General features: G+C 24.3%; 1 long non-coding RNA gene across 1 annotated transcript in view; it reads left to right on the top strand.

The window, feature by feature from the left end:
- The window catches only part of LOC109597618 (uncharacterized), a 36,910-nt gene that overhangs the window by 22,032 nt on the left and 1,581 nt on the right, over positions 1-13,297 (top strand). Inside the window, exons 2-4 of the long non-coding RNA XR_002191436.2 lie at positions 1,162-1,448; positions 1,951-1,992; positions 2,375-2,567. This is a non-coding gene — a long non-coding RNA (uncharacterized LOC109597618). The remainder of the gene's footprint in view (positions 1-1,161; positions 1,449-1,950; positions 1,993-2,374; positions 2,568-13,297) is intronic.

Genomic DNA, 13,297 nt, shown 5'->3' with positions numbered 1-13,297 from the left:
TAAAAAATTACTTTTCATTGATATTTTAATTCTGATTAAATAATAAATATTTGTTTTAAAAATACTTTTTTATAATTTTAACATTTTTGTGAGTAATAAATACTCCCCTCAGTAAAATTATTATTATTTATTTATAAATTATCACAGTTATATAAAGAATTCCTCAAGATTTCTTATTATTTTAAATATATTTATAAATAAAATAAATCTTTATAAATTATTAAATATTTTAATATCTAAAATAATAAAAAATATAATTAAATAATGTACAAAATTATTGTATACTATTCTTCATTGTCATTTTTAATCTGCTTCTTTTTTATAATTTTCAAATTTCTGTAAGTAATTATAATTAGTCAATTTATTTATTTATTTATTTATTTTATAAATTATTTATTTATACCAATAATTCTTTAAGATCTTTATTTATTATTTCAATTTTATTTTTATCCCAGAATAAATATTTAAAAACTATTAAACATTTTGAAATCTAAAACACTAAAAAATGTAATTAAAAATACATATAAAATTATTTTAAAAAATTACTTAATACTTTTGTATAATTTTAACATTTTTGTGAGTAATAAATACCCCCCTCAGTAAAATTATTATTATTTATTTATAAATTATCACAGTTATATAAAGAATTCTTCAAGATTTTTTATTATTTTAGATATATTTATAAATAAAATAAATCTTTATAAATTATTTAATATTTTAAAATATAAAATAATAAAAAATGTACAAAATTATTTTATATTATTCTTCATTATCATTTTTAATCTGCTTCTTTTTTATAATTTTTAAATTTCTGTGAGTAGTTATAATTAGTCAATTTATTTATTTATTTATTTATTTATTTTATAAATTATTTATTTACACCAATAATTCTTTAGGATCTTTATTTATTATTTCAATTTTATTTTTATCCCAGAATAAATATTTAAAAACTATTAAATATTTTGAAATATAAAACAGTAACATATATACATATAACAAAAATTTGGAAGTTTCAAAGAAACACAACAAAACTGACAAACATTTAAAATCACTTTTGGTGTTCAAAATTCATAATTAAAAATTTATTTGGAACATTTTTTCAATAAGAAATTAAAATTAATCGATATTAAAACAATTATAAAATTGTACTTTTTGTTTCAGACCTCCAAAATTGAACAAACCCCAACACAAACCCGGACCAACACTGAAAACGGCCTCACTCCATCTACCGTCGGCAAACTACTGAAACACCTGAAACATTCCTCGCCACAATTCACCGTTCATATTTATGAAAAAATAGCTACAAATCATGAATTCGGAACATATATAAGACGGAAAATAGACTTTTCGCACATAGATATGTAACTTAAATAAATTAAATGCGAGGGGGAGGATTATTTTCCAAGGGTTTTGTAATTCAATAAATTGCTCCCGCAGAATGGAAATAGGTAAGGCTCTTTTACATCTTTATTTTTCTTTTTTTCCGTCGCCACATGATGCTGAAGTATCATTTTAATTTTAATTAACTGCAGCTTTTCTTCATTCGGTTTTTGGTTTATTATTTTTATAATTTACAACTTAAGTTACAGTCAATTTTAGTTCACAACTACATCGTAAGCAGGAGGCTTATAACACATTAAATTATCCTCAATCCTCATTAAGTGATACTTCATCATCGTAACTAACTCAAATTAACAAAAACCTATAAGCATACAAAAACTTTAGATCCACCACCAACAAACGAAATTTACAGTTCAACACTTCAAACAAATCCGCACAAAAATTCAAAATGACAATTTTTTCGAATTTGCCGCCGCACAGTATCCTCTTAGGTTTTTTGTACCCCCGTAAAAATTCAAAGATGTTCACTGGCCTTACTAAAAATCATCAAAGTTCAATTTTCCATCGGCAATTCGACTTTCAAGGTTTTCATAAAAAAATCTGTTTCAGGTACACACGCAAAAATGAGGAAAAATCAATAAAATCAAAAGTGTAAGTATTAATTAGAGTTAAACCAAGTTGTGAGTGAGATAAAGAAGCCACGCCTCTAAGTGCGCAGTGGCGTATGCGCAGCCTCATTCACAACTTTTAAATTTTAATCAAATTGAAATAAATAGTCATTCTAATTAACAGACATTAAAATTTTAAAAAATTTAACTTAACAAAGAGTTATTTGTTAATTATTAAAATCAGTATAAATATGTATTTTGATTTTCGTTTCACTTTCCAATAATATTTCAAATATATAAGTATATACAATAAGTTGTGAATGGGACAAACAAGCCACGCCCCTTGTAGGCGCAGTAGCGAGTGCGCAGTCCCATTCACAACTTACCCTAATTAGAAACAAAGCAATAATGAATTCGTGTAACAGATAATCAACGACCCAAAATCAGGACGTCAACGCAGACAGTTTTCGGACACATTTTTCATCGTAACACGCACACAATGGACCGCCTCGTCAGACCCGACACGGACACTTGTTCAGATCCGGCCGATAACCAAGTTGATGGAAACCGTCTCGAGCGGCGCGAAAACCAGGACCAGTTCAACGGCATTCAAATTAGGTGGGTACGCAATAAAAAAAAACAAAAAGAAAAACCGATTTGAATACAATGCCGATTGTTGGGGGCTCTATTAATTCATGTCGTGTCGCTTCTCGTGCGACAAGCATGTTTCCGATTGATTTATTCGGCTGCCCAGAATGGAGCAGTTTATTTTTTGGTTCTGTTACGACGTAATATAGTTTTGTTGCAAATTTTGTATCATAATTCAATCACCTGGTTTATGATGAACGAGGAATAAATACGAAGGTAAAATATTGATAAATTGCAACAGTGTAAAAAATAAATTTTCAAAAACAAATAATACCCAAAAATGAAACCATATTTAATTGTAAATAAAAAGAAAATAATTAAAGAAGTAATTATAAATATGAAATTCAATTTATAATAGAAATATAAATTTAAATGTATAATTTGTATGTATAAAAATGGGGAGATTAAAAAACTAATTTATAAAATTACCGTTAATTCCTGTATCAATCATAAAAAACGATGAAACAAATAAATAAACTATTAAATAATTTAATAATACTTTCCTGTTTGACATTTGGTTAGGAAATGTCTAAAAGGGAAAAAAAATTGTTTAAAACAACCACGTTTTTAAATTTCAGGAATATTTTTCAAAATAAAAATGAGAGTCAAATATATATTTTTTACTTATACACATACAAATTTACTTAAATTGTTTATTAAATGAAAATATAATATATGAATAAAAAAATATTTTGAAAATTAATTATAAACAATCAAAATATATTATATAATATAATAGTAATAGTTTGTTTAAATTAAGTTTTAATTAAATTAAATTATTATTTATATATTAACAGTTTTTGACTATTTGTATAAATAAACTCACATATAAAAATATAATACAATATAAATATTTATAATAATAAACATAATTTTCAATTTTTTATTATTTATTTTAATTATTAACTATGTATGTATTTTAATTTTTGTTTCACTTTAATATTTTAAGGATTATAATTCTAAAATTTTGTTTTTTATATTTAAAAAATATATTTTTTTGATATTTGACATTGCCAATAATATAATTGGTTATTAAAAAAAGAAAATTATTTAAAATCAAAGTTATATACATTATTTATTTTCAAAATGAGATTTAATTTTTATAATTATTAATATTTTTGTCTTAATTTTTGACCATTATAATTCTAAGAAAATTTGATAAAAGTTTTATACTTCTAAATTTTTCTAATTTCTAATGCTATTTTTTATAAAAATATGAATAATAAAGATGAATTGTTACATTTAAATCGAGTTTCAGATTTTTACAGTTTTAACGAATCTAATTTTAAGAAAACTGTCGTCAGATGTTTTATATTTTTATATAAAAGTGTTTTTTCATAATTTTCAATCTTTTTATTTCAATTTATTTAAATTGTTACTATTATTATTATTTTATTTAATTATTTTAAAGTAGACTTAATGTTGTGTATTAAAAAAAAACTGTATGCTTGAGTTTTTGTTTTAAAAAATATACAAAATTTATTATAATTATTAATATAAGAAAATAAATAACATTTGATGTCCAATAAAGCAAATTTCTAATACTAATTTTTATTGAAATATGAATAAAGACGTTAATTGTTACATTTAAATTAATTTTTAGAATTTAACCAGTTCTGACAATTCTAATTCTAAGAAAACTGTTTTCAAAAATTCAAGAAATATATAACATGTTTTTTGACAATTTATTAACTTTTTATAGATAAATTCAAAGTAGGCTTCAGGTTATTAAAATATATATAGAGTTTGATATTCAACAATACAATTTTTTATACTATTTTTTTAAATATGAATAATAAAGATGTGAATTGTTATATTTAAATTGATTTTTATAGTTTAGGCAGTTCTAACGATTTTAATTATAAAAAAACTGTTGTTAGAAGTTATATATTCAAGAAATAATGACATAAAACATGTTTTTTGACAATTTATTAACTTTTCATTAATGATTTAAAAGTACACGGTTGTTTTAAAAGATTTACAAAATTTGTTGTAATTACTAACCAATAGTATTTAATATTCAACAATGCAAATTTCTATTACTATCTTTTATTGAAATATGAATAATAATAATAATTTTTAGATATTAAACAGTTCTAACAATTCTAATTCTAAGGAAAATGTTGTCAAAAGCTTTATATTCAAGAAATAATAATATTTCATAAACAATTTATTAATTTTTTATTAATAATTTAAAAGTAGACTTCAGGTTTCGTTTAAAAGAATATACAATGTTTCCTATTTTTTATTGAAATATGAATAATAAAGATTTGTTACATTCAAATTGATTTTTAGTTTTTATACAGTTTTAATGATTTCAATTCTAAGAAAACTGTCGTCAAAAGTTTAAGAAATATTGATATAAATGTGTTTTTTTAACAATTTACTAACATATTATTAATATTTAAAAAATGTATAAACTTGCAATTCTTAAAATGAAGAAATAAATAGGGGTAGGTAGAGAAAATAACTCTGTTTTATTTTTTTTTATATAAAATATTTTAATAATGTCATTATTATCTGATGTAGCTATTTTAATAGTTGCTCACATTTCTAAATTCATTTGTTCATAATTTAATTAAATTGTCAACGAAGTGATAAAAACACAAGTGAAACTTTTAATTAAAATTTTTTTAACAGTTACATTCCCACCTCTGACTTGATAGCTTCTCATATTCGTAGTTTAATTAAATCTTAATCAAAAAAGATAAAAAACACTTTTAATCAGTTAATTTCAACCAAATTAATCGATATTTCTGGGAACAAACCCACCGAAACTGTTTTGTAACCAAAATTGTAACAAAAAATCTTATCATCACACCGCAATTGGAACATTCAAAGGTGAAACGCACGTCCAATCGTAAGGACGAAACGCACATTCGGACACGATCCCTTAAAAAAAAAAAAAACCGAAAACAAAACGTAGAAACCAATCCACCCCACCGCTCGACGGGCAGAAGCCGGCACGTAAGAATCCCCGACGGGGGGACCCCCGCCTCAGCGCTTTTTCCACAGCCGCCCCTACTTCCTCCGCGACCTAAGAATACCCCGCCACACGCCGCCCCGTGCCGTGCGGACGCGGGGGCGACGGTGTAAGATGCCGGGCGCGCCGCCAGGGGAAGCTGGGGGCGGGGCCGGAGCGGCGACGCCGTAAGAAATCGATGATTGCGAACGGCTTCGGCCCCTTAAGAATGTCGAGATGGGGGCGCTGCCGCTCCCCGCGCCGCCACCGCTTTTTACCGGGGACGGCGTGAGAGTGTGTGTGTGTGTGAGTACGCGTTCCGGACCTGAGAAAAAATTGACTCTTTTTAAATATCGGTTTTTTCGTTTTTTATTCAATTTTTATTTGAACTGGATTTTAAATATGTTCATTCTTGGGTATTATTTATTATTATTATTTTTTACCAATTTTTAATAATAGTAAATTTGAGATAAAACTATGAAATATAAAAGAATTGCGTACCTACAACAATCACAAAATATATACTCCAAAAAACAAACGTTGAAAGTTATTGGAAAGTAATGAAATAAACCAAATTAATTATTTGAATCACTATGAAATTCTATCTGATTCAGAAACTGGAAAAATACTACAAAATCTGTTTTGTGGTTGAAAAATAATAGATTAATCCAAATTAAATATTATTCTTAAGATAAATAAAAAAACATATTAAATCATAAGGAAAAAATAAAATAAATAAAAAATTACTCAAGGAAGAATAAATTGGAAAAATATTAATACATTATGTTTTGTTGTTAAAAAATGATTAAACCAAATTTAACATTTGAATTAATGCGAAATCTTATCTGATTTATAAAATAAATAGAAAAACATCAAAATATTAAGAAAAAGAATGAAAAATTTCCAAACGACATAACAACAGAAAGGAGAAAATTACTTAAGGAAGAAGAAATTAGAAAAATATTAATATATAATCTGTTTTGTTGTTAATAAATAATAGAATAAACCAAATTAAATATATGATAAATAAAAAAACCCACAAAATTATAAAAAACCAGGAGAGAAAAAAAAATACTCAAGGAAGAATAATATTATTATATAATGTGTTTCATTGTTGAAAAATAATAGAATAAGCCAAATTAAATAATTAAATCATTATGAAATCTTATCTGATTCAGTGAACATTCATAATATAAAAAAAACATACAAAATCATAAGAAAAAGAGTGAAATATTCGAAAAAACTAAGAAAAATTAAAAACAGGGATAAAAAAATTATTTAAGGAAGAAAAATTTAGAAAAATATTGAAGTACAATCTGTTTTGTTGTTGAAAAATAAAGGAATAAGCCAAATTAAATATTTCAATCATTACGAAATCTTATCTGATTCAGTGAACATCCATAAAACAAATAAAAAACACATAAAATCCTAAGAAAAAAATTGAAATATTCCAAAAAACATAAAAAAATTAACAACAGGAACGAAAATATTACTCAAGGAATGAGAAATTAGAAAAATATTAAAACATTATCTGTTTTGAAATTAAATATTTGAATCATTACGAAATCTGATCTGATTCAATAAGATCAATCATTAGAAAAATAATGAAATATTCCAAGAAACATAGAAAAATTAACAACAGAAAGGAAAAAATACTGAAGAAAGAATATATTGGAACAATATTAATGTTTTAACAGAATAAGCCAAATTAAATATTTGAATCATTACGAAATCTTATCTAATTTAGTGAATACTCACAAAATAAATAAAAAACATACAAAACATAAGAAAAAGAATGAAATATTCGAATATTAATATATAATTTGTTTTATTGTTGAAAAATAATAGAATAAACCGAATTAAATATTTGAATCATTACGAAATCTTATTTGACAGGGGAAATTCATCAGATAAATAATAAACATACAAAATCATAAGAAATTGAATAAAATATTCAAAAAAAAAATATATAGAAAAATTAATAACAGGAAGTAAAAAATTACTTAAGGAAGAAAAAATTATGAAAATATTAACATATAATCTGTTTTGTTGTTGAAAAATAATAGAGTAAGTCAAATTAAATATTTGAATCATTACGAAACCTTATCTAATTCAATGAACATTTACAAGATAAATAAAAAACATAGAAAATCATAAGAAAAAGAATGAAATATTCCATAAAACATAGAAAAATTAACAACTGGAAAACAATACTCAAGGAAGAAGAAATTAGAAAAATATTAACGCATGATCTGTTTTTGTTGTGGAAAAATAAAAGAATAAGCCAAATTAAATATTTAAATCATTACGAAATCTTATCTGATTCAGTGGATATTCATAATAAAAAACACAAAAGGGAAATATTAAAAAAATAGAGGAGAATTAACAAAAAGAACGAAAAAGTCAGTCATGGAAGAAGAAACTGAAAAAACTTAATATAGTACATTAAACTATGTAAAAATGAATATTGAATCATTAAGAAACTTTACTTGAATTCTAAATGTAGCAAACTATAAGCCATTAAAATTTCGACAAGACCATTTTTCCGATTGTTCCGGGCAACGTCTTCCCACCCCCAAAACCCGGACCGCCCGAATCAATGCGACTGGAAAACTCCGGTCTCCGGGTATAGGTACGTAATTGCCAGCCGCAAACCTTAGAAGTACACGGTTACGTGTTGGAAATCAGGGCAGAAATTAATGGGCAATTCCAGTTATTTAACTGATGAATTATGACTCCGGGGAGTGCGAGAACTTCCTGCGCCGATCCCCTGAATTATTAAATTCGTTGATAAAATTCGCGCCCGAACACCGCCACGACTTTCCAAGGAGGAATGCCAGACGTTCCGCCGCGACGCGGAAGAAATTCAGCCCGATTATTTATGGGATCTTAAAATTGCCGCGGAACAAAGCGGTTGTTCCGTGCATCGGAGCCATTCGTCTTCGCGCCCCGCGGGGGTGAATTGTCGAAGGACATGCGACCCGTTTGCGGAAAATGGCACGTTCTTATTTATCGTCCACGTAATGGCATCCGGAAAATAAACGTTAATTGTCCCACTTGTGGCGAGAAATGCACCAGTTAAAATAATAAACTGAAATCTAACTGCTTATCAATACATTTAATTAAATAAAAATTCTTATGTCCCTTAATAAATTGTTTTTTACATAAATAAGCACATAAATTTTGTTAAATTTTGTTTATAAAAAGCTGTTTTTTTTTTGTATAACTGAAGCAGTTTATTATAACAACTTTTTTCACCGTTAACAGTTTTTTCTTCAAAATTTAAAATTTCTCATTAATACTAAATAGTATATTTCATTAAAATCTTCCTTATTAAACAGTTTTTTAGACAAATCAAAAATTTTATTGTGAACTAAAAAATTAATTAAAAGAATACATTTTCTTGGACAATCTCTTATAAAATAAACTGTTTGTTTTATGATAAGAAGAAAATATTTTGTTTGGTAATAAATAGATAGTTGAATAAAATAGACATTTTAATTTTTAAATGGTTGTTATTTGTAAGCAAACTATTTTTCATGTATTTTCTTTACAAAAACTATTTATTAAAACAATAAATTATTTATTTCAACTTGAACACAAATTTGTCTTTTAAAATAAAAGATAAATTAATAAAAAAATTATAATTTTCTTATTAAAGTTTTTTACACAAACCATTTTTTTTGTTTATAATTAACAGTATGCCAAAAAATAATTAAAGGAATATATTTTCTTGAACAATTTATATACCTTTTACGATAAACTGTTTAATATATGTAGATTTTTTCGTTTTGTAATAAACAGTTAGTTTTGAATGAAATAGGCATTTATATTGTTTAAAATAAATATTATTTGTAATAGACCAGTTTTTTCATATTTCTTTATAAAAACTGTTACTATTACAACAACTTTTTTGTTCATAAACGGTTTCTCCTGAAAAGGACTCTAAACAGACTATTTCATTAAATTTCTTTTAGAATATATAATATATAATAATAAAAAAATATATCTTTCTTTTTAAAAAGTTTTTTACACAAATGATACATTTTTATCGTTTGTTATAAACAGTATACCAAACATTTAATTAAAAACAGTATTTTTTTAGACAATTTATTGTGCTCCTTATTCTTGTAGAAAATTTTTCATTTAGTTTTGAATGAAATAGATATTTTTATTTTTGAAATAAATAGTTGATATAGTAATATATATTTTTTACAAACACTGTTTATTATAACAACTTTTTTATCTATAAACAGTTTCTCCTGAAAAGGTGAAATTTCTCATTAATTCTAAACAGCATATTTGATTAAATATCTTTCAAAATAAATTATTAGTTTCAACTTAAATAGAAATTTGTCTTTTAAAAAATGTATAATTATATAAAAAAGATGTATATTTCTTATTAAACAGTTTTTTTCACAAAGAGTACATTTTCTTGAAAAATTTCTTAAGTACAAAATTTGTCGTTTTATAATTAACAGTTAGTTTTTAAATATTTAAAATAAATAGTTGGAATTTGTAATAGACTGATTTCTCAAATATTTTTTATAAAAACTGTTTATTACCACAACTTTTCTGTTCATAAACAGTTTCTCCTGAAAAGGTCTTATTAACTCTAAACAGATTATTTGATTAAATATCTTTTAGAATATATAATATATAATATAAAAAAATATATCTTTCTTTACAGTTTTTTACACAAATCAAACATTTTTATCGTTTATTATAAGAAGTATACTAAAAATTTAATTAAAACATTACATTTTTTAGACAATTTCTTGTGCTTCTTATTCTTGTAGAAAATTTTTCGTCTATTTTTGAAATAAATAGTTGGTATAGTAAGACTATTTTTCATATATTTTTTACAAACACTGTTTATTACAACAACTTCTTTTATCTATAAACAGTTTCTCCTGAAAAGGTGAAATTTCTCATTAATTCTAAACAGCATATTTGATTAAATATATTTCAAAATAAATTATTTCTTTCAACTTAAATAGAAATTTGTCTTTTAAAAACAATATAATAATAAAAAAGATGTATCTTTCTTATTAAACAATTACATTTCCTTGAACATTTTTTATAATTAACAGTGAGTTTTTAAACATTTTTATTTGTTTGAATTTGTAATAGACTGTTTTTTTAAATATTTTTTTATAAAAACTGTTTATTACAACAATTTTTTTCTCTATAAACAGTTTCTCCTGAAAAAATAAAATTTCTAATTAATTTTAAACAGGATATTTGATTAAATATCTTTTAAAATAAACAGTATTTAAATAAAAAAATATATCTTCCTTATTAAACAGTTTTTTACATAAATCAAATGTTTTTTTCTTTGAGATAAATAGTTTAATACTTTAATTTATTTATACTTTTTATTTTAAACAACCATTTCCTGAAATAATTAAAACGATTGGTTCGAGACAAAAGACGAAACTCGACGTCGTGTTCGAGGCCACCCCAAAAACCGCAGCCGCCCCCCTCGGGGACGCCCCCGCTCCTTTCTTACGTGCGTGCAGAAAACGGGCGCGATGTCCCGCGGCTGCGAACCGTATTAAGTATTCGCTCATCTTTAATTCCATGAATTCTAAATTCGACGGAGCGCACTCGCGGGTGCCCCCCGGGGGGCCCGGTACACACACACACACACACACACACACACACATAGACAGACGGTATACGTTCGTCGCACGGGGGGCCACCGGCGCAACCTAAGAAACTCGCCAATGAAATTTGCCGCTTTATTATTTCGAACGACGGGGAATTTAACGTAGACGGGGGGCCCACGACGACGACGACGACGACGACGACGACTGAAATTCGGTTATTGTTGTGTGCCTAATCGAGTTTATTGCAGTTTCCACGTGGTGTTCCTTGAACGACAAAGACGACGGGGCAGGGGGGGTACGATTATCCTTCCTGACGGTGCCGTTTTATTTTGCCTGTTCCGGATAATGGAATAGTTTAGTTCTTAACTGGCAAATTTCAGTTTTTAGCACTGATAATGTGAGAATGCCTGGAGATGTAATTCTGTATTCAATTTCCTATTCTCTCAATTGAGAACAAGAAAAATTGATGAAATTCGTTTTCTCACTATTTTTTTTTTATAATAAATAGGTTATTGACAAATATTCTTACATATTTTATGCAAAACGTTATATTTTATAAAGTTTTCATATATAAAAATGTTTGGCGGGTATAATGAACAAATTATGTTTTAAAAACTAAACAGTTATAATACTAAACAGTTTATTTTAAAAATTATATTTCCTTTATAATAAACCGTTTATAGAAGTGAATTAATTAATTTATTTTACCTACTAAAAAATATTATCTTTTATACTAAACACTTTATTTCAAAAAACTCTATTTCTCTTATAAGTCTCAGTTTAATTTTTAGTAATAAAAAGTTTTATTTTTTATAATAAATAGACTATTTTATAAAAAATCGTATTTCCTTTGTTTATAATACACATATTATAATAGTAAAATAATAAATTTATTTTAATAAAAAAAATCTTTATTATATTAAACAGTTTATTTTAAGAAATTCTATTTCTTTTATGATAGATATTTTATAGAAATGGAATAATAAATTTATTTTACCAAGTAAAAATAATCATTTTTATACTAAACAGTTTATTTCATGAAACTCTATTTCTTTTATGATAAACAGTTTAATTTTTAGAACTTAATAAACAGACCATTTTATTAAAATTGTGTTTCTTTTGTTTATAATACGCAGATTATAAAAGTGAAATAATAAATTTATTTTACCAAACAAAAAATAATACTTTTTATACTAAAATAAACAGTTTATTTCAAGAAACTCTATTTCTTTCATAATAAACAGTTTAATTTTTGGAAATAAAAAGTTTTATTGTTTATAATAAACCGGCCATTTTTTTAATCGTGTTTCTTTTGTTTATAATAGAGATATTTTAAAAGTGAAATAATAAATTTATTTAATCAAATAATTTATATTGAATAGTTTATTTTAAAATATTATATTCCCTTTGTAATATACATTTTATAGAAGTGAAATAATAAATTTATTTTACTACTAAAAAATAATCCTTTATATAGTAATTTCAATTTATATACTTATTTGAAGAAACTCTATTTCATACATAAGAAACAGTTTAAGTTTAATAAAGAAAAAGTTTTATTGTTTATAATAAACAGGCTATTATTATTATTTCTTTTGCTTATTATACTTAGATTGTAAAAGTGAATTTATTTAATCAAATAAAAAACACTCTTTTATATATTAAACTGTTTATTTTAAGAAAATATTTCCTTTATAATAGACATTTATAGAAATTAAATAATAAATTTATTCTCACAAGTAAAAAATATTCCTTTTTATACTCAACACTTTATTTTAAAAAGCACTATTTCTTTTTCAGTTTATTTTTTAGAAATAATTATTTATTGTTTATAATAAAGAGACAATTTTATAAAAAATATTTTGTTTATAATAACCAGTTTGTAGGTGTAAAATTATAAATTTATTTTATCAAACTTTTAAACTGAACAGTTTATTCTATTTCTATTTCAGTAAACAGTTTACTATTCAAAATTAAATGATTTATACTTTTATCTTTTATGATAAACAGTAAATTTGATTTAAAATTTAAATTTTCGATTTACACTAAATAGTTTGTAAATAGTAACCTATTTTTTTTATATGAATAGAAGGTTTCTATTTTCTTTTAATAGTTGGTAGTCTCAG

The sequence above is a fragment of the Aethina tumida genome, chromosome 6 (assembly GCF_024364675.1).
Source record: "Aethina tumida isolate Nest 87 chromosome 6, icAetTumi1.1, whole genome shotgun sequence".
Classification (NCBI taxonomy): domain Eukaryota; kingdom Metazoa; phylum Arthropoda; class Insecta; order Coleoptera; family Nitidulidae; genus Aethina; species Aethina tumida.
The sequence above is the reverse complement of the archived record's forward strand: the minus strand, read 5'-3'. Positions and strand labels throughout refer to the sequence as shown.